The sequence below is a fragment of the Mixophyes fleayi genome, chromosome 3 (genome assembly GCF_038048845.1).
Source record: "Mixophyes fleayi isolate aMixFle1 chromosome 3, aMixFle1.hap1, whole genome shotgun sequence".
Classification (NCBI taxonomy): domain Eukaryota; kingdom Metazoa; phylum Chordata; class Amphibia; order Anura; family Limnodynastidae; genus Mixophyes; species Mixophyes fleayi.
This window is the reverse complement of record NC_134404.1, coordinates 5,509,236-5,530,320: the sequence shown is the minus strand read 5'-3', so window position 1 is coordinate 5,530,320 and position 21,085 is coordinate 5,509,236. Positions and strand designations below refer to the sequence as shown.

At 35.5% G+C, this 21,085-nt stretch overlaps 6 non-coding genes across 6 annotated transcripts; all 6 read left to right on the top strand.

The window, feature by feature from the left end:
• Positions 1-273: 273 nt before the first annotated feature.
• On the top strand, positions 274-363 carry TRNAY-GUA (transfer RNA tyrosine (anticodon GUA)). The gene is given in 2 exon segments: positions 274-310; positions 328-363. It is a non-coding gene; the product is annotated as a tRNA-Tyr (tRNA).
• A 4,759-nt stretch (positions 364-5,122) lies between these two features.
• Positions 5,123-5,195, top strand: TRNAF-GAA (transfer RNA phenylalanine (anticodon GAA)). The gene has a single exon. It is a non-coding gene; the product is annotated as a tRNA-Phe (tRNA).
• A 1,483-nt stretch (positions 5,196-6,678) lies between these two features.
• On the top strand, positions 6,679-6,751 carry TRNAF-GAA (transfer RNA phenylalanine (anticodon GAA)). Its single transcript has one exon. It is a non-coding gene; the product is annotated as a tRNA-Phe (tRNA).
• A 1,484-nt stretch (positions 6,752-8,235) lies between these two features.
• Positions 8,236-8,308, top strand: TRNAF-GAA (transfer RNA phenylalanine (anticodon GAA)). The gene has a single exon. It is a non-coding gene; the product is annotated as a tRNA-Phe (tRNA).
• A 4,594-nt stretch (positions 8,309-12,902) lies between these two features.
• On the top strand, positions 12,903-12,975 carry TRNAF-GAA (transfer RNA phenylalanine (anticodon GAA)). The gene has a single exon. It is a non-coding gene; the product is annotated as a tRNA-Phe (tRNA).
• A 1,483-nt stretch (positions 12,976-14,458) lies between these two features.
• Positions 14,459-14,531, top strand: TRNAF-GAA (transfer RNA phenylalanine (anticodon GAA)). The gene has a single exon. It is a non-coding gene; the product is annotated as a tRNA-Phe (tRNA).
• The last annotated feature ends 6,554 nt before the right edge of the window (positions 14,532-21,085 follow it).

Genomic DNA, 21,085 nt, shown 5'->3' with positions numbered 1-21,085 from the left:
GTTGGAAAATCTAAGGAAGCTGTTTTCCCAACTATTTCTGAAGCTAATTAATTCAAAATGAACAAATAAAAATCAAACTTTTAATGATGTATTACCAATTATTAAATATAACAATTTTTACAACTTTTGATGAGCAAGTAGACCAGAAATAAAAATGTGGATCTCTTTATCTAGACAAGCAATTTTTCTGTTTTATGGATAATTCAATTTTGTTTGTGTTTTCACTCAGTCAGATGTAGTGCACATGACATCAGAAGTCCTCTAAAGCACAATCCTTCGATAGCTCAGCTGGTAGAGCGGAGGACTGTAGAGGAAATTGGTACAGAAATCCTTAGGTCGCTGGTTCAACTCCAGCTCGAAGGAAAGTTTTTCATATCATTTTAGAGGGCAATTTCTGACATATTAAATACCCAGAAATATGCATGGCTCATGCTGTTTATCTTTAATAGTCAGAGAAACTGTAACTTGTTTTCATTTCTGCTGCCTGTTAATCATCCTGCATGCTGCTGAGCCTCTAGTAGAGCAATTATGGTTTCTGTGCTCTGTTGAAGTACAGTGTAGAGGCAGGTGATAGAGACACGAGTTCTGTTACTGGGCATACATTCCATAGCTCTTTGCAACTCATTAAAATGGAAATGAGAACCTTTTCCACTTCTTGGAAAGTGGCCTCCAGACATCACATATGGATTTATTGCATTGTTACCTATCCTGCTGGATTGGCATTTACAAATCTGCAAGTGGTCAGGGACGTGCCGTGATGATGCAAATCACATCATCAAACATTGCCCACCTCACTAATCACTGAGTGGTCTGGAGCGTGATGATGAAATTAGTGTCATCTTAGGCCATGCCAAACCCACTCCATGTCACCATCTGGTTAAATATGAAATACACAGAGAGTTAAGATACATTTACTTACTTTTATGACTCAGTTTGGAGAAAGTTAGGTTGAAGATCCAAAGGATTGTTGGCTTTCAATTTCTGGGGCTTTCTCTCTCTTCTACTACAGGAGAGAAGATTAATGAGCCCTAGCCTTCCACTGAACAATAAAACTAAAATTAACAATACTTACCTGCAATGCAGCAGCAGATACTAAGGTGTTCATGATTTTCATGGACTCACCTTAAATTCCAATGAAATTTAGAATGAGAAAGTACCTGTAGCTAATTAAAGCTTATTCATTTGAAATCATTATAGTAATCCGAAATTGTGAAAACATTCTTCTTCCAAGCTGGCTGAAATAGCTCAGCTGGGAGAACGTTAGACTGAAGATCTAAAAGTCCCTGGTTCGATCCCGGGTTTCGGCATGTTTGAACATTTGTTTTTTTAAGTGAAAAGCTCAAACTGGAAGTAACTTCAAGATGAAATTCCATAATGTCATCCACCAATTTTTCTTAGCAAAGAAGAATATTCAGCCCCATTTTTCAAATAATCAGAACATTTCATTTATTAACACTGTCCAGAAATACAGGATAAAAAGTGTCCATGATTTCAGTAGTCAGGGGTTGACTCTTTATGCAATTGTAATTATCTCAATGATAAAATTTCTCAGCATTTTGCATCAATGCTTCTATTATAAAATAAAGGTTTTGTGATGGGTGAACATACAGTATAAAAACTGCTATGAAATGCTATGTTTACATTCGAAGCAATCATGATGAAAGGAAAAACTGTTATATAACCTTGTGTAATCTTCCTGGCATGACTCAGTTTGGAGAAAGTTAGGTTGAAGATTTAAAGGATTGTTGGCTTTCAATTTCTGGGGCTTTCTCTCTCTTCTACTACAGGAGAGAAGATTAATGAGCCCTAGCCTTCCACTGAATAATAAAACTAAAATTAACAATACTTACCTGCAATGCAGCAGCAGATACTAAGGTGTTCATGATTTTCATGGACTCACCTTAAATTCCAATGAAATTTAGAATGTGAAAGTACCTCTAGCTAATTAAAGCTTTTTCATTTGAAATCATTATAGTAATCCGAAATTGTGAATACATTCATCTTCCAAGCTGGCCAAAATAGCTCAGATGGGAGAGCGTTAGACTGAAGATCTAAAGGTCCCTGGTTCGATCCTGGGTTTTGGCATGTATGAACAGGTGTTTTTTGAAGTGAAAAGCTCAAACTGGAAGTAATTTCAAGATGAAATTCCATAATGTCATCCACCAATTTTTCTTAGCAAAGAAGAATATTCAGCCCCATCTTTCAAATAATCAGAACATTTCATTTAATAACACTGTCCAGAAATACACGATAAAAAGTGTCCATGATTTCAGTAGTCCGGGCTTGACTCTTTATGCAATTGTAATTATCTTAATGATAACATTTCTCAGCATTTTGCATCAATGCTTCTATTATAAAATAAAGGTTTAGTGATGGGTGAACATACAGTAGAAAAACTGCTATGAAATGCTATGTTTACATTCGAAGCAATCATGATGAAAGAAAAAACTGTTATATAACCTTGTGTAATCTTCCTGGCATGACTCAGTTTGTAGAAAGTTAGGTTGAAGATCCAAAGGATTGTTGGCTTTCAATTTCTGGGGCTTTCTCTCTCTTCTACTACAGGAGAGAAGATTAATGAGCCCTAGCCTTCCACTGAATAATAAAACTAAAATTAAGAATACTTACCTGCAATGCAGCAGCAGATACTAAGGTGTTCATGATTTTCATGGACTCACCTTAAATTCCAATGAAATTTAGAATGTGAAAGTACCTGTAGCTAATTAAAGCTTATTCATTTGAAATCATTATAGTAATCCGAAATTGTGAATACATTCAATTTCCAAGCTGGCTGAAATAGTTCAGCTGGGAGAGCGTTAGACTGAAGATCTAAAGGTCCCTGGTTCAATCTCGGGTTTCGGCATGTTTGAACAGGGGTTTTGTAAGTGAAAAGCTTAAACTGGAAGTAATTTCAAGATGAAATTCCATAATGTCATCCACCAATTTTTCTTAGCAAAGAAGAATATTCAGCCCCATCTTTCAAATAATCAGAACATTTCATTTAATAACACAGTCCAGAAATACAGGATAAAAAGTGTCCATGATTTCAGTAGTCCGGGCTTGACTCTTTATGCAATTGTAATTATCTCAATGATAACATTTCTCAGCATTTTGCATCAATGCTTCTATTATAAAATAAAGGTTTTGTGATGGGTGAACATACAGTATAAAACTGCTATGAAATGCTATGTTTACATTCAAAGCAATCATGATGAAAGGAAAAACTGTTATATAACCTTGTGTAATCTTCCTGTCATGACTCAGTTTGGAGAACGTTAGGTTGAAGATCCAAAGGATTGTTGGCTTTTAATTTCTGGGGCTTTCTCTCTCTTCTACTACAGGAGAGAAGATTAATGAGCCCTAGCCTTCCACTGAACAATAAAACTAAAATTAACAATACTTACCTGCAATGCAGCAGCAGATACTAAGGTGTTCATGATTTTCATGGACTCACCTTAAATTCCAATGAAATTTAGAATGTGAAAGTACCTCTAGCTAATTAAAGCTTTTTCATTTGAAATCATTATAGTAATCCGAAATTGTGAATACATTCATCTTCCAAGCTGGCCAAAATAGCTCAGATGGGAGAGCGTTAGACTGAAGATCTAAAGGTCCCTGGTTCGATCCTGGGTTTCGGCATGTTTGAACAGGTGTTTTTTTAAGTGAAAAGCTCAAACTGGAAGTAACTTCAAGATGAAATTCCAAAATGTCATCCACCAATTTTTCTTAGCAAAGAAGAATATTCAGCCCCATTTTTCAAATAATCAGAACATTTCATTTAATAACACTGTCCAGAAATACAGGATAAAAAGTGTCCATGATTTCAGTAGTCAGGGCTTGACTCTTTATGCAATTGTAATTATATCAATGATAAAATTTCACAGCATTTTGCATCAATGCTTCTATTATAAAATAAAGGTTTTGTGATGGGTGAACATACAGTATAAAAACTGCTATGAAATGCTATGTTTACATTCGAAGCAATCATGATGAAAGGAAAAACTGTTATATAACCTTGTGTAATCTTCCTGGCATGACTCAGTTTGGAGAAAGTTAGGTTGAAGATCCAATGGATTGTTGGCTTTAAATTTCTGGGGCTTTCTCTCTCTTCTACTACAGGAGAAAAGATTAATGAGCCCTTGCCTTCCACTGAACAATAAAACTAAAATTAACAATACTTACCTGCAATGCAGCAGCAGATACTAAGGTGTTCATGATTTTCATGGACTCACCTTAAATTCCAATGAAATTTAGAATGAGAAAGTACCTGTAGCTAATTAAAGCTTATTCATTTGAAATCATTATAGTAATCCGAAATTGTAAATACATTCATCTTCCAAGCTGGCCGAAATAGCTCAGATGGGAGAGCGTTAGACTGAAGATCTAAAGGTCCCTGGTTCGATCCTGGGTTTCGGCATGTTTGAACAGGTGTTTTTTTAAGTGAAAAGCTCAAACTGGAAGTAACTTCAAGATGAAATTCCAAAATGTCATCCACCAATTTTTCTTAGCAAAGAAGAATATTCAGCCCCATTTTTCAAATAATCAGAACATTTCATTTAATAACACTGTCCAGAAATACAGGATAAAAAGTGTCCATGATTTCAGTAGTCAGGGCTTGACTCTTTATGCAATTGTAATTATATCAATGATAAAATTTCACAGCATTTTGCATCAATGCTTCTATTATAAAATAAAGGTTTTGTGATGGGTGAACATACAGTATAAAAACTGCTATGAAATGCTATGTTTACATTCGAAGCAATCATGATGAAAGGAAAAACTGTTATATAACCTTGTGTAATCTTCCTGGCATGACTCAGTTTGGAGAAAGTTAGGTTGAAGATCCAATGGATTGTTGGCTTTAAATTTCTGGGGCTTTCTCTCTCTTCTACTACAGGAGAAAAGATTAATGAGCCCTTGCCTTCCACTGAACAATAAAACTAAAATTAACAATACTTACCTGCAATGCAGCAGCAGATACTAAGGTGTTCATGATTTTCATGGACTCACCTTAAATTCCAATGAAATTTAGAATGAGAAAGTACCTGTAGCTAATTAAAGCTTATTCATTTGAAATCATTATAGTAATCCGAAATTGTGAATACATTCATCTTCCAAGCTGGCCGAAATAGCTCAGCTGGAAGAGCGTTAGACTGAAGATCTAAAAGTCCCTGGTTCGATCCCGGGTTTCGGCATGTTTGAACTGGTGTTTTTTGAAGTAAAAAGCTCGAACTGGAAGTAATTTCAAAATGAAATTCCATAATGTCATCCACCAATTTTTCTTAGCAAAGAAGAATATTCAGCCCCATCTTTCAAATAATCATAACATTTCATTTAAGAACACTGTCCAGAAATACAGGATAAAAAGTGTCCATGATTTCAGTAGTCCGGGCTTGACTCTTTATGCAATTGTAATTATCTCAATGATAAAATTTCTCAGCATTTTGCATCAATGCTTCTATTATAAAATAAAGGTTTTGTGATGGGTGAACATACAGTATAAAAACTGCTATGAAATGCTATGTTTACATTCGAAGCAATCATGATGAAAGGAAAAACTGTTATATAACCTTGTGTAATCTTCCTGGCATGACTCAGTTTGGAGAAAGTTAGGTTGAAGATCCAAAGGATTGTTGGCTTTAAATTTCTGGGGCTTTCTCTCTCTTCTACTACAGGAGAAAAGATTAATGAGCCCTTGCCTTCCACTGAACAATAAAACTAAAATTAACAATACTTACCTGCAATGCAGCAGCAGATACTAAGGTGTTCATGATTTTCATGGACTCACCTTAAATTCCAATGAAATTTAGAATGAGAAAGTACCTGTAGCTAATTAAAGCTTATTCATTTGAAATCATTATAGTAATCCGAAATTGTGAATACATTCATCTTCCAAGCTGGCCGAAATAGCTCAGATGGGAGAGCGTTAGACTGAAGATCTAAAGGTCCCTGGTTCGATCCTGGGTTTCGGCATGTTTGAACAGGTGTTTTTTTAAGTGAAAAGCTCAAACTGGAAGTAACTTCAAGATGAAATTCCAAAATGTCATCCACCAATTTTTCTTAGCAAAGAAGAATATTCAGCCCCATTTTTCAAATAATCAGAACATTTCATTTAATAACACTGTCCAGAAATACAGGATAAAAAGTGTCCATGATTTCAGTAGTCAGGGCTTGACTCTTTATGCAATTGTAATTATATCAATGATAAAATTTCACAGCATTTTGCATCAATGCTTCTATTATAAAATAAAGGTTTTGTGATGGGTGAACATACAGTATAAAAACTGCTATGAAATGCTATGTTTACATTCGAAGCAATCATGATGAAAGGAAAAACTGTTATATAACCTTGTGTAATCTTCCTGGCATGACTCAGTTTGGAGAAAGTTAGGTTGAAGATCCAATGGATTGTTGGCTTTAAATTTCTGGGGCTTTCTCTCTCTTCTACTACAGGAGAAAAGATTAATGAGCCCTTGCCTTCCACTGAACAATAAAACTAAAATTAACAATACTTACCTGCAATGCAGCAGCAGATACTAAGGTGTTCATGATTTTCATGGACTCACCTTAAATTCCAATGAAATTTAGAATGAGAAAGTACCTGTAGCTAATTAAAGCTTATTCATTTGAAATCATTATAGTAATCCGAAATTGTGAATACATTCATCTTCCAAGCTGGCCGAAATAGCTCAGCTGGAAGAGCGTTAGACTGAAGATCTAAAAGTCCCTGGTTCGATCCCGGGTTTCGGCATGTTTGAACTGGTGTTTTTTGAAGTGAAAAGCTCGAACTGGAAGTAATTTCAAAATGAAATTCCATAATGTCATCCACCAATTTTTCTTAGCAAAGAAGAATATTCAGCCCCATCTTTCAAATAATCATAACATTTCATTTAAGAACACTGTCCAGAAATACAGGATAAAAAGTGTCCATGATTTCAGTAGTCCGGGCTTGACTCTTTATGCAATTGTAATTATCTCAATGATAAAATTTCTCAGCATTTTGCATCAATGCTTCTATTATAAAATAAAGGTTTTGTGATGGGTGAACATACAGTATAAAAACTGCTATGAAATGCTATGTTTACATTCGAAGCAATCATGATGAAAGGAAAAACTGTTATATAACCTTGTGTAATCTTCCTGGCATGACTCAGTTTGGAGAAAGTTAGGTTGAAGATACAAAGGATTGTTGGCTTTCAATTTATGGGGCTTTCTCTCTCTTCTACTACAGGAGAGAAGATTAATGAGCCCTAGCCTTCCACTGAACAATAAAACTAAAATTAACAATACTTACCTGCAATGCAGCAGCAGATACTAAGGTGTTCATGATTTTCATGGACTCACCTTAAATTCCAATGAAATTTAGAATGAGAAAGTACCTGTAGCTAATTAAAGCTTATTCATTTGAAATCATTACAGTAATCCGAAATTGTGAATACATTCATCTTCCAAGCTGGCTGAAATAGCTCAGCTGGGAGAGCGTTAGACTGAAGATCTAAAGGTCACTGGTTCGATCCCGGGTTTCGGCATGTTTGAACAGGTGTTTCTTGAAGTGAAAAGCTCGAACTGGAAGTAATTTCAAGATGAAATTCCATAATGTCATCCACCAATTTTTCTTAGCAAAGAAGAATATTCAGCCCCATCTTTCAAATAATCAGAACATTTCATTTAATAACACTGTCCAGAAATACAGGATAAAAAGTGTCCATGATTTCAGTAGTCCGGGCTTGACTCTTTATGCAATTGTAATTATCTCAATGATAAAATTTCTCAGCATTTTGCATCAATGCTTCTATTATAAAATAAAGGTTTTGTGATGGGTGAATATATAGTATAAAAACTGCTATGAAATGCTATGTTTACATTCGAAGCAATCATGATAAAAAGGAAAAACTGTTATATAACCTTGTGTAATCTTCCTGGCATGACTCAGTTTGGAGAAAGTTAGGTTGAAGATCCAAAGGATTGCTGGCTTTCAATTTCTGGGGCTTTCTCTCTCTTCTACTACAGGAGAGAAGATTAATGAGCCCTAGCCTTCCACTGAACAATAAAACTAAAATTAACAATACTTACCTGCAATGCAGCAGCAGATACTAAGGTGTTCATGATTTTCATGGACTCACCTTAAATTCCAATGAAATTTAGAATAAGAAAGTACCTGTAGCTAATTAAAGCTTATTCATTTGAAATCATTATAGTAATCCGAAATTGTGGATACATTCATCTTCCAAGCTGGCTGAAATAGCTCAGCTGGGAGAGCGTTAGACTGAAGATCTAAAGGTCCCTGGTTCGATCCCGGGTTTCGGCATGTTTGAACAGGTGTTTTTTGAAGTGAAAAGCTCGAACTGGAAGTAATTTCAAGATGAAATTCCATAATGTCATCCACCAATTTTTCTTAGCAAAGAAGAATATTCAGCCCCATCTTTCAAATAATCAGAACATTTCATTTAATAACACTGTCCAGAAATACAAGATAAAAAGTGTCCATGATTTCAGTAGTCCGGGCTTGACTCTTTATGCAATTGTAATTATCTCAATGATAAAATTTCTCAGCATTTTGCATCAATGCTTCTATTATAAAATAAAGGTTTTGTGATGGGTGAATATATAGTATAAAAACTGCTATGAAATGCTATGTTTACATTCGAAGCAATCATGATGAAAGAAAAAACTGTTATATAACCTTGTGTAATCTTCCTGGCATGACTCAGTTTGGAGAAAGTTAGGTTGAAGATCCAAAGGATTGTTGGCTTTCAATTTCTTGGGCTTTCTCTCTCTACTACTACAGGAGAGAGGATTAATGAGCCCTAGCCTTCCACTGAATAATAAAACTAAATTTAACAATACTTACCTGCAATGCAGCAGCAGATACTAAGGTGTTCATGATTTTCATGGACTCACCTTAAATTCCAATGAAATTTAGAATGTGAAAGTACCTGTAGCTAATTAAAGCTTATTCATTTGAAATCATTATAGTAATCCGAAATTGTGAACACATTCATTTTCCAAGCTGGATGAAATAGCTCAGCTGGGAGAGCATTAGACTAAAGATATAAAGGTCCCTGGTTCAATCCTGGGTTTTGGCATATTTGAACAGGTGTTTTTTTAAGTGAAAAGCTTAAACTGGAAGTAATTTCAAGATGAAATTCCATAATGTCATTCACCAATTTTTCTTAGCAAAGAAGAATATTCAGCCCCATCTTTCAAATAATCAGAACATTTCATTTAATAACACTGTCCAGAAATACAGGATAAAAAGTGTCCATGATTTCAGTAGTCCGGGCTTGACTCTTTATGCAATTGTAATTATCTCAATGATAAAATTTCTCAGCATTTTGCATCAATGCTTCTATTATAAAAAAAAGGTTTTGTGATGGGTGAACATATAGTATAACAACTGCTATGAAATGCTATGTTTACATTCAAAGCAATCATGATGAAAGAAAAAACTGTTATATAACCTTGTGTAATCTTCCTGGCATGACTCAGTTAGGAGAAAGTTAGGTTGAAGATCCAAAGGATTGTTGGCTTTCAATTTCTGGGGCTTTCTCTCTCTTCTACTACAGGAGAGAAGATTAATGAGCCCTAGCCTTCCACTGAATAATAAAACTAAAATTAACAATACTTACCTGCAATGCAGCAGCAGATACTAAGGTGTTCATGATTTTCATGGACTCACCTTAAATTCCAATGAAATTTAGAATGTGAAAGTACCTTTAGCTAATTAAAGCTTATTCATTTGAAATCATTATAGTAATCCGAAATTGTGAATACATTCATTTTCCAAGCTGGCCGAAATAACTCAGCTGGGAGAGTGTAGACTGAAGATCTAGAGGTCCCTGGTTTGAGCCCGGGTTTCGGCATGTTTGAACAGGTGTTTTTTGAAGTGAAAAGCTCGAACTGGAAGTAATTTCAAGATGAAATTCAATAATGTCATCCACCAATTTTTCATAGCAAAGAAGAATATTCAGCCCTATCTTTCAAATAATCAGAACATTTCATTTCATAACACTGTCCAGAAATACAGGATAAAAAGTGTCCATGATTTCAGTAGTCCGGGCTTGACTCTTTATGCAATTGTAATTATCTCAATGATAAAATTTCTCAGCATTTTGCATCAATGCTTCTATTATAAAATAAAGGTTTTCTGATGGGTGAACATACAGTATAAAAACTGCTATGAAATGCTATGTTTACATTCGAAGCAATCATGATGAAAGGAAAAACTGTTATATAACCTTGTGTAATCTTCCTGGCATGACTCAGTTTGGAGAAAGTTAGGTTGAAGATCCAAAGGATTGTTGGCTTTCAATTTCTGGGGCTTTCTCTCTCTTCTACTACAGGAGAGAAGATTAATGAGCCCTAGCCTTCCACTGAACAATAAAACTAAAATTAACAATACTTACCTGCAATGCAGCAGCAGATACTAAGGTGTTCATGATTTTCATGGACTCACCTTAAATTCCAATGAAATTTAGAATGAGAAAGTACCTGTAGCTAATTAAAGCTTATTCATTTGAAATCATTATAGTAATCCGAAATTGTGAATACATTCATCTTCCAAGCTGGCTGAAATAGCTCAGCTGGGAGAGTGTTAGACTGAAGATCTAAAGGTCACTGGTTTGATCCCGGGTTTCGGCATGTTTGAACAGGTGTTTTTTGAAGTGAAAAGCTCGAACTGGAAGTAATTTCAAGATGAAATTCCATAATGTCATCCACCAATTTTTCTTAGCAAAGAAGAATATTCAGCCCCATCTTTCAAATAATCAGAACATTTCATTTAATAACACTGTCCAGAAATACAGGATAAAAAGTGTCCATGATTTCAGTAGTCCGGGCTTGACTCTTTATGCAATTGTAATTATCTCAATGATAAAATTTCTCAGCATTTTGCATCAATGCTTCTATTATAAAATAAAGGTTTTGTGATGGGTGAACATACAGTATAAAAACTGCTATGAAATGCTATGTTTACATTCGAAGCAATCATGATGAAAAGAAAAACTGTTATATAACCTTGTGTAATCTTCCTGGCATGACTCAGTTTGGAGAAAGTTAGGTTGAAGATCCAAAGGATTGTTGGCTTTCAATTTCTGGGGCTTTCTCTCTCTTCTACTACAGGAGAGAAGATTAATGAGCCCTAGCCTTCCACTGAACAATAAAACTAAAATTAACAATACTTACCTGCAATGCAGCAGCAGATACTAAGGTGTTCATGATTTTCATGGACTCACCTTAAATTCCAATGAAATTTAGAATGAGAAAGTACCTGTAGCTAATTAAAGCTTATTCATTTGAAATCATTATAGTAATCCGAAATTGTGAATACATTCATCTTCCAAGCTGGCTGAAATAGCTCAGCTGGGAGAGTGTTAGACTGAAGATCTAAAGGTCACTGGTTTGATCCCGGGTTTCGGCATGTTTGAACAGGTGTTTTTTGAAGTGAAAAGCTCGAACTGGAAGTAATTTCAAGATGAAATTCCATAATGTCATCCACCAATTTTTCTTAGCAAAGAAGAATATTCAGCCCCATCTTTCAAATAATCAGAACATTTCATTTAATAACACTGTCCAGAAATACAGGATAAAAAGTGTCCATGATTTCAGTAGTCCGGGCTTGACTCTTTATGCAATTGTAATTATCTCAATGATAAAATTTCTCAGCATTTTGCATCAATGCTTCTATTATAAAATAAAGGTTTTGTGATGGGTGAACATACAGTATAAAAACTGCTATGAAATGCTATGTTTACATTCGAAGCAATCATGATGAAAGGAAAAACTGTTATATAACCTTGTGTAATCTTCCTGGCATGACTCAGTTTGGAGAAAGTTAGGTTGAAGATCCAAAGGATTGTTGGCTTTCAATTTCTGGGGCTTTCTCTCTCTTCTACTACAGGAGAGAAGATTAATGAGCCCTAGCCTTCCACTGAACAATAAAACTAAAATTAACAATACTTACCTGCAATGCAGCAGCAGATACTAAGGTGTTCATGATTTTCATGGACTCACCTTAAATTCCAATGAAATTTAGAATGAGAAAGTACCTGTAGCTAATTAAAGCTTATTCATTTGAAATCATTATAGTAATCCGAAATTGTGAATACATTCATCTTCCAAGCTGGCTGAAATAGCTCAGCTGGGAGAATGTTAGACTGAAGATCTAAAGGTCACTGGTTTGATCCCAGGTTTCGGCATGTTTGAACAGGTGTTTTTTGAAGTGAAAAGCTCGAACTGGAAGTAATTTCAAGATGAAATTCCATAATGTCATCCACCAATTTTTCTTAGCAAAGAAGAATATTCAGCCCCATCTTTCAAATAATCAGAACATTTCATTTAATAACACTGTCCAGAAATACAGGATAAAAAGTGTCCATGATTTCAGTAGTCCGGGCTTGACTCTTTATGCAATTGTAATTATCTCAATGATAAAATTTCTCAGCATTTTGCATCAATGCTTCTATTATAAAATAAAGGTTTTGTGATGGGTGAACATACAGTATAAAAACTGCTATGAAATGCTATGTTTACATTCGAAGCAATCATGATGAAAAGAAAAACTGTTATATAACCTTGTGTAATCTTCCTGGCATGACTCAGTTTGGAGAAAGTTAGGTTGAAGATCCAAAGGATTGTTGGCTTTCAATTTCTGGGGCTTTCTCTCTCTTCTACTATAGGAGAGAAGATTAATGAGCCCTAGCCTTCCACTGAACAATAAAACTAAAATTAACAATACTTACCTGCAATGCAGCAGCAGATACTAAGGTGTTCATGATTTTCATGGACTCACCTTAAATTCCAATGAAATTTAGAATGTGAAAGTACCTGTAGCTAATTAAAGCTTATTCATTTGAAATCATTATAGTAATCCGAAATTGTGTATACTTTCATCTTCCAAGCTGGCCGAAATAGCTCAGCTGGGAGAGCGTTAGACTGAAGATCTAAAGGTCCCTGGTTTGATCCCGGGTTTCGGCATGTTTGAACAGGTGTTTTTTGAAGTGAAAAGCTCGAACTGGAAGTAATTTCAAGATGAAATTCCATAATGTCATTCACCAATTTTTCTTAGCAAAGAAGAATATTCAGTCCCATCTTTCAAATAATCAGAACATTTCATTTAATAACACTGTCCAAAAATACAGGATAAAAAGTGTCCATGATTTCAGTAGTCCGGGCTTGACTCTTTATGCAATTGTAATTATCTCAATGATAAAATTTCTCAGCATTTTGCATCAATGCTTCTATTATAAAATAAAGGTTTTGTGATGGATGAACATACAGTATAAAAAATGCTATGAAATGCTATGTTTACATTTGAAGCAATCATAATAAAAGGAAAAACTGTTATATAACCTTTTGTAATCTTCCTGGCATGACTCAGTTTGGACAAAGTTAGGTTGAAAATCCAAAATGTTGTTGGCTTTCATATTCTGGGGCTTTCTCTCTCTTCTACTACAGGAGAGAAGATTAATGAGCCCTAGCCTTCCACTGAACAATAAAACTAAAATTAACAATACTTACCTGCAATGCAGCAGCAGATACTAAGGTGTTCATGATTTTCATGGACTCACCTTAAATTCCAATGAAATTTAGAATGAGAAAGTACCTGTAGCTAATTAAAGCTTATTCATTTGAAATCATTATAGTAATCCGAAATTGTGAATACATACATCTTCCAAGCTGGCCGAAATAGCTCGGCTGGAAGAGTGTTAGACTGAAGATCTAAAGGTCCCTGGTTCGATCCCGGGTTTCGGCATGTTTGAACAGGTGTTTTTTGAAGTGAAAAGCTCGAACTGGAAGTAATTTCAAGATGAAATTCCATAATGTCATCCACCAATTTTTCTTAGCAAAGAAGAATATTCAGCCCCATCTTTCAAATAATCAGAACATTTCATTTAATAACACTGTCCAGAAATACAGGATAAAAAGTGTCCATGATTTCAGTAGTCCGGGCTTGACTCTTTATGCAATTGTAATTATCTCAATGATAAAATTTCTCAGCATTTTGCATCAATGCTTCTATTATAAAATAAAGGTTTTGTGATGCGTGAACATACAGTATAAAAACTGCTATGAAATGCTATGTTTACATTCGAAGCAATCATAATGAAAGGAAAAACTGTTATATAACCTTGTGTAATCTTCCTGGCATGACTAAGTTTGGAGAAAGTTAGGTTGAAGATCCAAAGGATTGTTGGCTTTCATATTCTGGGGCTTTCTCTCTCTTCTACTACAGGAGAGAAGATTAATGAGCCCTAGCCTTCCACTGAACAATAAAACTAAAATTAACAATACTTACCTGCAATGCAGCAGCAGATACTAAGGTGTTCATGATTTTCATGAACTCACCTTAAATTCCAATGAAATTTAGAATGAGAAAGTACCTGTAGCTAATTAAAGCTTATTCATTTGAAATCATTATAGTAATCCGAAATTGTAAATACATTCGTCTTCCAAGCTGGCCGAAATAGCTCAGCTGGGAGAGCGTTAGACTGAAGATCTAAAGGTCCCTGGTTCGATCCCGGGTTTCGGCATGTTTGAACAGGTGTTTTTTGAAGTGAAAAGCTCGAACTGGAAGTAATTTCAAGATGAAATTCCATAATGTCATCCACCAATTTTTCTTAGCAAAGAAGAATATTCAGCCCCATCTTTCAAATAATCAGAACATTTTATTTAATAACACTGTCCAGAAATACAGGATAAAAAATGTCCATGATTTCAATAGTCAGGGCTTGACTCTTTATGCAATTGTAATTATCTCAATGATAAAATTTCTCAGCATTTTGCATCAATGCTTCTATTATAAAATAAAGGTTTTGTGATGGGTGAACATACAGTATAAAAACTGCTATGAAATGCTATGTTTACATTCGAAGCAATCATGAGAAAAAGAAAAACTGTTATATAACCTTGTGTAATCTTCCTGGTATGACTCAGTTTATAGAAAGTTAAGTTGAAGATCCAAAGGATTGTTGGCTTTCAATTTCTGGGGCTTTCTCTCTCTTCTACTACAGGAGAGAAGATTAATGAGCCCTAGCCTTCCACTGAACAATAAAACTAAAATTAACAATACTTACCTGCAATGCAGCAGCAGATACTAAGGTGTTCATGATTTTCATGGACTCACCTTAAATTCCAATGAAATTTAGAATGAGAAAGTACCTGTAGCTAATTAAAGCTTATTCATTTGAAATCATTATAGTAATCCGAAATTGTGAATACATTCATCTTCCAAGATGGCCGAAATAGCTCAGCTGGGAGAGCGTTAGACTGAAGATCTAAAGGTCCCTGGTTCGATCCCGTGTTTCGGCATGTTTGAACAGGTGTTTTTTGAAGTGAAAAGCTCGAACTGGAAGTAATTTCAAGATGAAATTCCATAATGTCATTCACCAATTTTTCTTAGCAAAGAAGAATATTCAGCCCCATCTTTCAAATAATCAGAACATTTCATTTAATAACACTGTCCAAAAATGTATTCAGTAGGGATGTTCTGAATGAAACTAGACTACGCAAATGCTTACAAACCAATAATGTCTGCTTCTGTGCCCAGAATTTCTCCGCTTTCCTTAATCAGCATACAAAGGACAGGTTTAAGAGACCACGGATGGGAACTGAAATACAATATTACTTCTGAAATCCCATGGATCTGAACCCATAGAAGATGCATTGTAAAAACAGAGAGTACTGTGAGAAATAGTGGTGGCAGCGTGGACCATTGACTAGAAATCCATTTTTGTCTCACTGGGCAAAAGTTTGACAATTTGTCACCACAATTTCTGGAATTTTCATCAATTAAAAAAGTCAAGCTAAATTGGAGAACGCAGAAGAGGTTGAAAATTTTCCAGCATTTTTAATCTTGACGTAAAGGCGTCTGCAGTTGGAAAATCTAAGGAAGCTGTTTTCCCAACTATTTCTGGAGCTAATTAATTCAAAATGAACAAGTAAAAATCAAACTTTTAATGATGTATTACCAATTATTAAACATGACAATTTTTACAACTTTTGATGAGCAAGTAGACCAGAAATAAAAATGTGGATCTCTTTATCTAGACAAGCAATTTTTCTGTTTTAAGGATAATTCAATTCTGTTTGTGTTGTCACTCAGTCAGATGTAGTGCACATGACATCAGAAGTCCTCTAAAGCACAATCTTTCGATAGCTCAGCTGGTAGAGCAGAGGACTGTAGAGGAAATTGATACAGAAATCCTTAGGTCACTGGTTCAACTCCAGGTCGAAGGAAAGTTTTTCATATCATTTTAGAGGGCAATTTCTGACATATTAAATACCCAGAAATATGCATGACTCATGCTGTTTATCTTTAATAGTCAGAGAAACTGTAACTTGTTTTCATTTCTGTTGCCTGTTAATCATCCTGCATGCTGCTGAGCCTCTAGTAGGTCAATTATGGTTTCTGTGCTCTGTTGAAGTACAGTGCAGAGGCAGGTGATAGAGACACGAGTTCTGTTACTGGGGATACTTTCCATAGCTCTTTGCAACTCAATAAAATGGAAATGAGAACCTTTTCCACTTCTTGGAAAGTGGCCTCCAGACATCACACATGGATTTATTGCATTGTTACCTATCCTGCTGGATTGGCATTTACAAATCTGCAAGTGTTCAGGGACGTGCCGTGATGATGCAAATCACATCATTAAACATTGCCCACCTCACTGATCACTGAGTGGTCTGGTGCGTGATGATGAAATTAGTGTCATCATAGGCCATGCCAAACCCACTCCATGTCACCACCTGGTTAAATATGAAATACACAGAGAGTTAAGATACATTACAGCAAAGCATGATATATTTGTTCTGCTGCTATGCTGAAACACTCAACGGAAAAGTCCCATGTGGTCTAGCAGTTAGGATTCCTGGTTTTCAACCAAGGGGGCCCGGGTTCGACTCCCGGTATGGGAAGTTGAAGCTTTTTTGAATGGCAGCAACAGTACCACTTGTTTAATGCCTGCTCTGTTGATCTCAGCAACAAAATCCAGGAGAAACTGTGCTTTGGTTATGGAAATGGGATGTGGTCAAATCCACAGGATTTATATACCTCCCAACATTTCTGTATCCAAAATTAGGACAGAACTGGTCTGACCCCATATTTCAACATCCATCTTCCAAATTTCGAGTGGGACAACCCTATTTTATATGTAACACATCCTTCATGTGAAAAAAAAGAACTCTTGAACTTGTGGATCAATGGGTTTCCAGGGAGAGTTCACAACTTTTTAATGGTGCAGTAGGGATGTTCTGAATGAAACTAGACTACGCAAATGCTTACAAACCAATAATGTCTGCTTCTGTGCCCAGAATTTCTCCGCTTTCCTTAATCAGCATACAAAGGACAGGTTTAAGAGACCACGGATGGGAACTGAAATACAATATTACTTCTAAAATCCCATGGATCTGAACCCATAGAAGATGATTTGTAAAAACAGAGAGTACTGTGAGAAATAGTGGTGTCAGCGTGGACCATTGACTAGAAATCCATTTTTGTCTCACTGGGCAAAAGTTTGACAATTTGTCACCACAATTTCTGGAATATTCATCAATTATAAAAGTCAAGCTAAATTGGAGAACGCAGGAGAGGTTGAAAATTTTCCAGCATTTTTAATCTTGACGTAAAGGCGTCTGCAGTTGGAAAATCTAAGGAAGCTGTTTTCCCAACTATTTCTGGAGCTAATTAATTCAAAATGAACAAGTAAAAATCAAACTTTTAATGATGTATTACCAATTATTAAACATGACAATTTTTACAACTTTTGATGAGCAAGTAGACCAGAAATAAAAATGTGGATCTCTTTATCTAGACAAGCAATTTTTCTGTTTTAAGGATAATTCAATTCTGTTTGTGTTTTCACTCAGTCAGATGTAGTGCACATGACATCAGAAGTCCTCTAAAGCACAATCCTTCGATAGCTCAGCTGGTAGAGCAGAGGACTGTAGAGGAAATTGGTACAGAAATCCTTAGGTCGCTGGTTCAACCCTGGCTCAAAGGAAAGCTTTCATATAATTTTAGAGGGCAATTTCTGACATATTAAATACCCATAAATATGCATGACTCATGCTGTTTATCTTTAATAGTCAGAGAAACTGTAACTTGTTTTCATTTCTGCTGCCTGTTAATCATCCTGCATGCTGCTGAGCCTCTAGTAGGGCAATTATGGTTTCTGTGCTCTGTTGAAGTACAGTGCAGAGGCAGGTGATAGAGACACGAGTTCTGTTACTGGGAATACTTTCCATAGCTCTTTGCAACTCATTAAAATGGAAATGAGAACCTTTTCCACTTCTTGGAAAGTGGCCTCCAGACATCACACATGGATTTATTGCATTGTTACCTATCCTGCTGGATTGGCATTTACAAATCTGCAAGTGGTCAGGGACGTGCCGTGATGATGCAAATCACATCATCAAACATTGCCCACCTCACTGATCACTGAGTGGTCTGGAGCGTGATGATGAAATTAGTGTCATCTTAGGCCATGCCAAACCCACTCCATGTCACCACCTGGTTAAATATGAAATACACAGAGATTTAAGATACATTTACTTACTTTTATGACTCAGTTTGGAGAAAGTTAGGTTGAAGATCCAAAGGATTGTTGGCTTTCAATTTCTGGGGCTTTCTTTCTCTTCTACTACAGGAGAGAAGATTAATGAGCCCTAGCCTTCCACTGAATAATAAAACTAAAATTAACAATACTTACCTGCAATGCAGCAGCAGATACTAAGGTGTTCATGATTTTCATGGACTCACCTTAAATTCCAATGAAATTTAGAATGTGAAAGTACCTGTAGCTAATTAAAGCTTATTCATTTGAAATCATTATAGTAATCCGAAATTGTGAATACATTCGTTTTCCAAGCTGGCTGAAATAGCTCAGCTGGGAGAGCGTTAGACTGAAGATCTAAAGGTCCCTGGTTCAATACTGGGTTTTGGCATGTTTGAACAGGTGTTTTTTTAAGTGAAAAGCTCAAACTGGAAGTAATTTCAAGATGAAATTCCATAATGTCATCCACCAATTTTTCTTAGCAAAGAAGAATATTCAGCCCCATCTTTCAAATAATCAGAACATTTCATTTAATAACACTGTCCAGAAACACAGGATAAAAAGTGTCCATGATTTCAGTAGTCCGGGCTTGACTCTTTATGCAATTGTAATTATCTCAATGATAAAATTTCTCAGCATTTTGCATCAATGCTTCTATTATAAAATAAAGGTTTTCTGATGGGTGAACATACAGTATAAAACTGCTATGAAATGCTATGTTTACATTCGAAGCAATCATGATGAAAGGAAAAACTGTTATATAACCTTGTGTATTCTTCCTGGCATAACTCAGTTTGGAAAAAGTTTGGTTGAAGATCCAAAGGATTGTTGGCTTTCAATTTCTTGGGCTTTCTCTCTTTTCTACTACAGGAGAGAAGATTAATGAGCCCTAGCCTTCCACTGAATAATAAAACTAAAATTAAGAATACTTACCTGCAATGCAGCAGCAGATACTAAGGTATTCATGATTTTCATGGACTCACCTTAAATTCCAATGAAATTTAGAATGTGAAAGTACCTCTAGCTAATTAAAGCTTTTTCATTTGAAATCATTATAGTAATCCGAAATTGTGAATACATTCATCTTCCAAGCTGGCCAAAATAGCTCAGATGGGAGAGCGTTAGACTGAAGATCTAAAGGTCCCTGGTTCGATCCTGGGTTTCGGCATGTTTGAACAGGTGTTTTTTTAAGTGAAAAGCTCAAACTGGAAGTAACTTCAAGATGAAATTCCATAATGTCATCCACCAATTTTTCTTAGCAAAGAAGAATATTCAGCCCCATCTTTCAAATAATCAGAACATTTCATTTAATAACACTGTCCAGAAATACAGGATAAAAAGTGTCCATGATTTCAGTAGTCCGGGCTTGACTCTTTATGCAATTGTAATTATCTCAATGATAAAATTTCTCAGCATTTTGCATCAATGCTTCTATTATAAAATAAAGGTTTTGTGATGGGTGAACATACAGTATAAAAACTGCTATGAAATGCTATGTTTACATTCGAAGCAATCATGATGAAAGGAAAAACTGTTATATAACTTTGTGTAATCTTCCTGGCATGACTCAGTTTGGAGAAAGTTAGGTTGAAGATCCAAAGGATTGTTGGCTTTCAATTTCTGGGGCTTTCTCTCTCTTCTACTACAGGAAAGAAGATTAATGAGCCCTAGCCTTCCACTGAACAATAAAACTAAAATTAACAATACTTACCTGCAATGCAGCAGCAGATACTAAGGTGTTCATGATTTTCATGGACTCACCTTAAATTCCAATGAAATTTAGAATGAGAAAGTACCTGTAGCTAATTAAAGCTTATTCATTTGAAATCATTATAGTAATCCGAAATTGTGAATACATTCATCTTCCAAGCTGGCCGAAATAGCTCAGCTGGGAGAGTGTTAGACTGAAGATTTAAAAGTCCCTGGTTCGATCCCGGGTTTCGGCATGTTTGAACTGGTGTTTTTTGAAGTGAAAAGCTCGAACTGGAAGTAATTTCAAGATGAAATTCCATAATGTCATCCACCAATTTTTCTTAGCAAAGAAGAATATTCAGCCCCATCTTTCAAATAATCAGAACATTTCATTTAATAACACTGTCCAGAAATACAGGATAAAAAGTGTCCATGATTTCAGTAGTCCAGGCTTGACTCTTTATGCAATTGTAATTATCTCAATGATAAAATTTCTCAGCATTTTGCATCAATGCTTCTATTATAAAATAAAGGTTTTGTGATGGGTGAACATACAGTATAAAAACTGCTATGAAATGCTATGTTTACATTCGAAGCAATCATGATGAAAGGAAAAACTGTTATATAACCTTGTGTAATCTTCCTGGCATGACTCAGTTTGGAGAAAGTTAGGTTGAAGATCCAAAGGATTGTTGGCTTTCAATTTCTGGGGCTTTCATTAATCTTCTACTACAGGAGAGAAGATTAATGAGCCCTAGCCTTCCACTGAACAATAAAACTAAAATTAACAATACTTACCTGCAATGCAGCAGCAGATACTAAGGTGTTCATGATTTTCATGG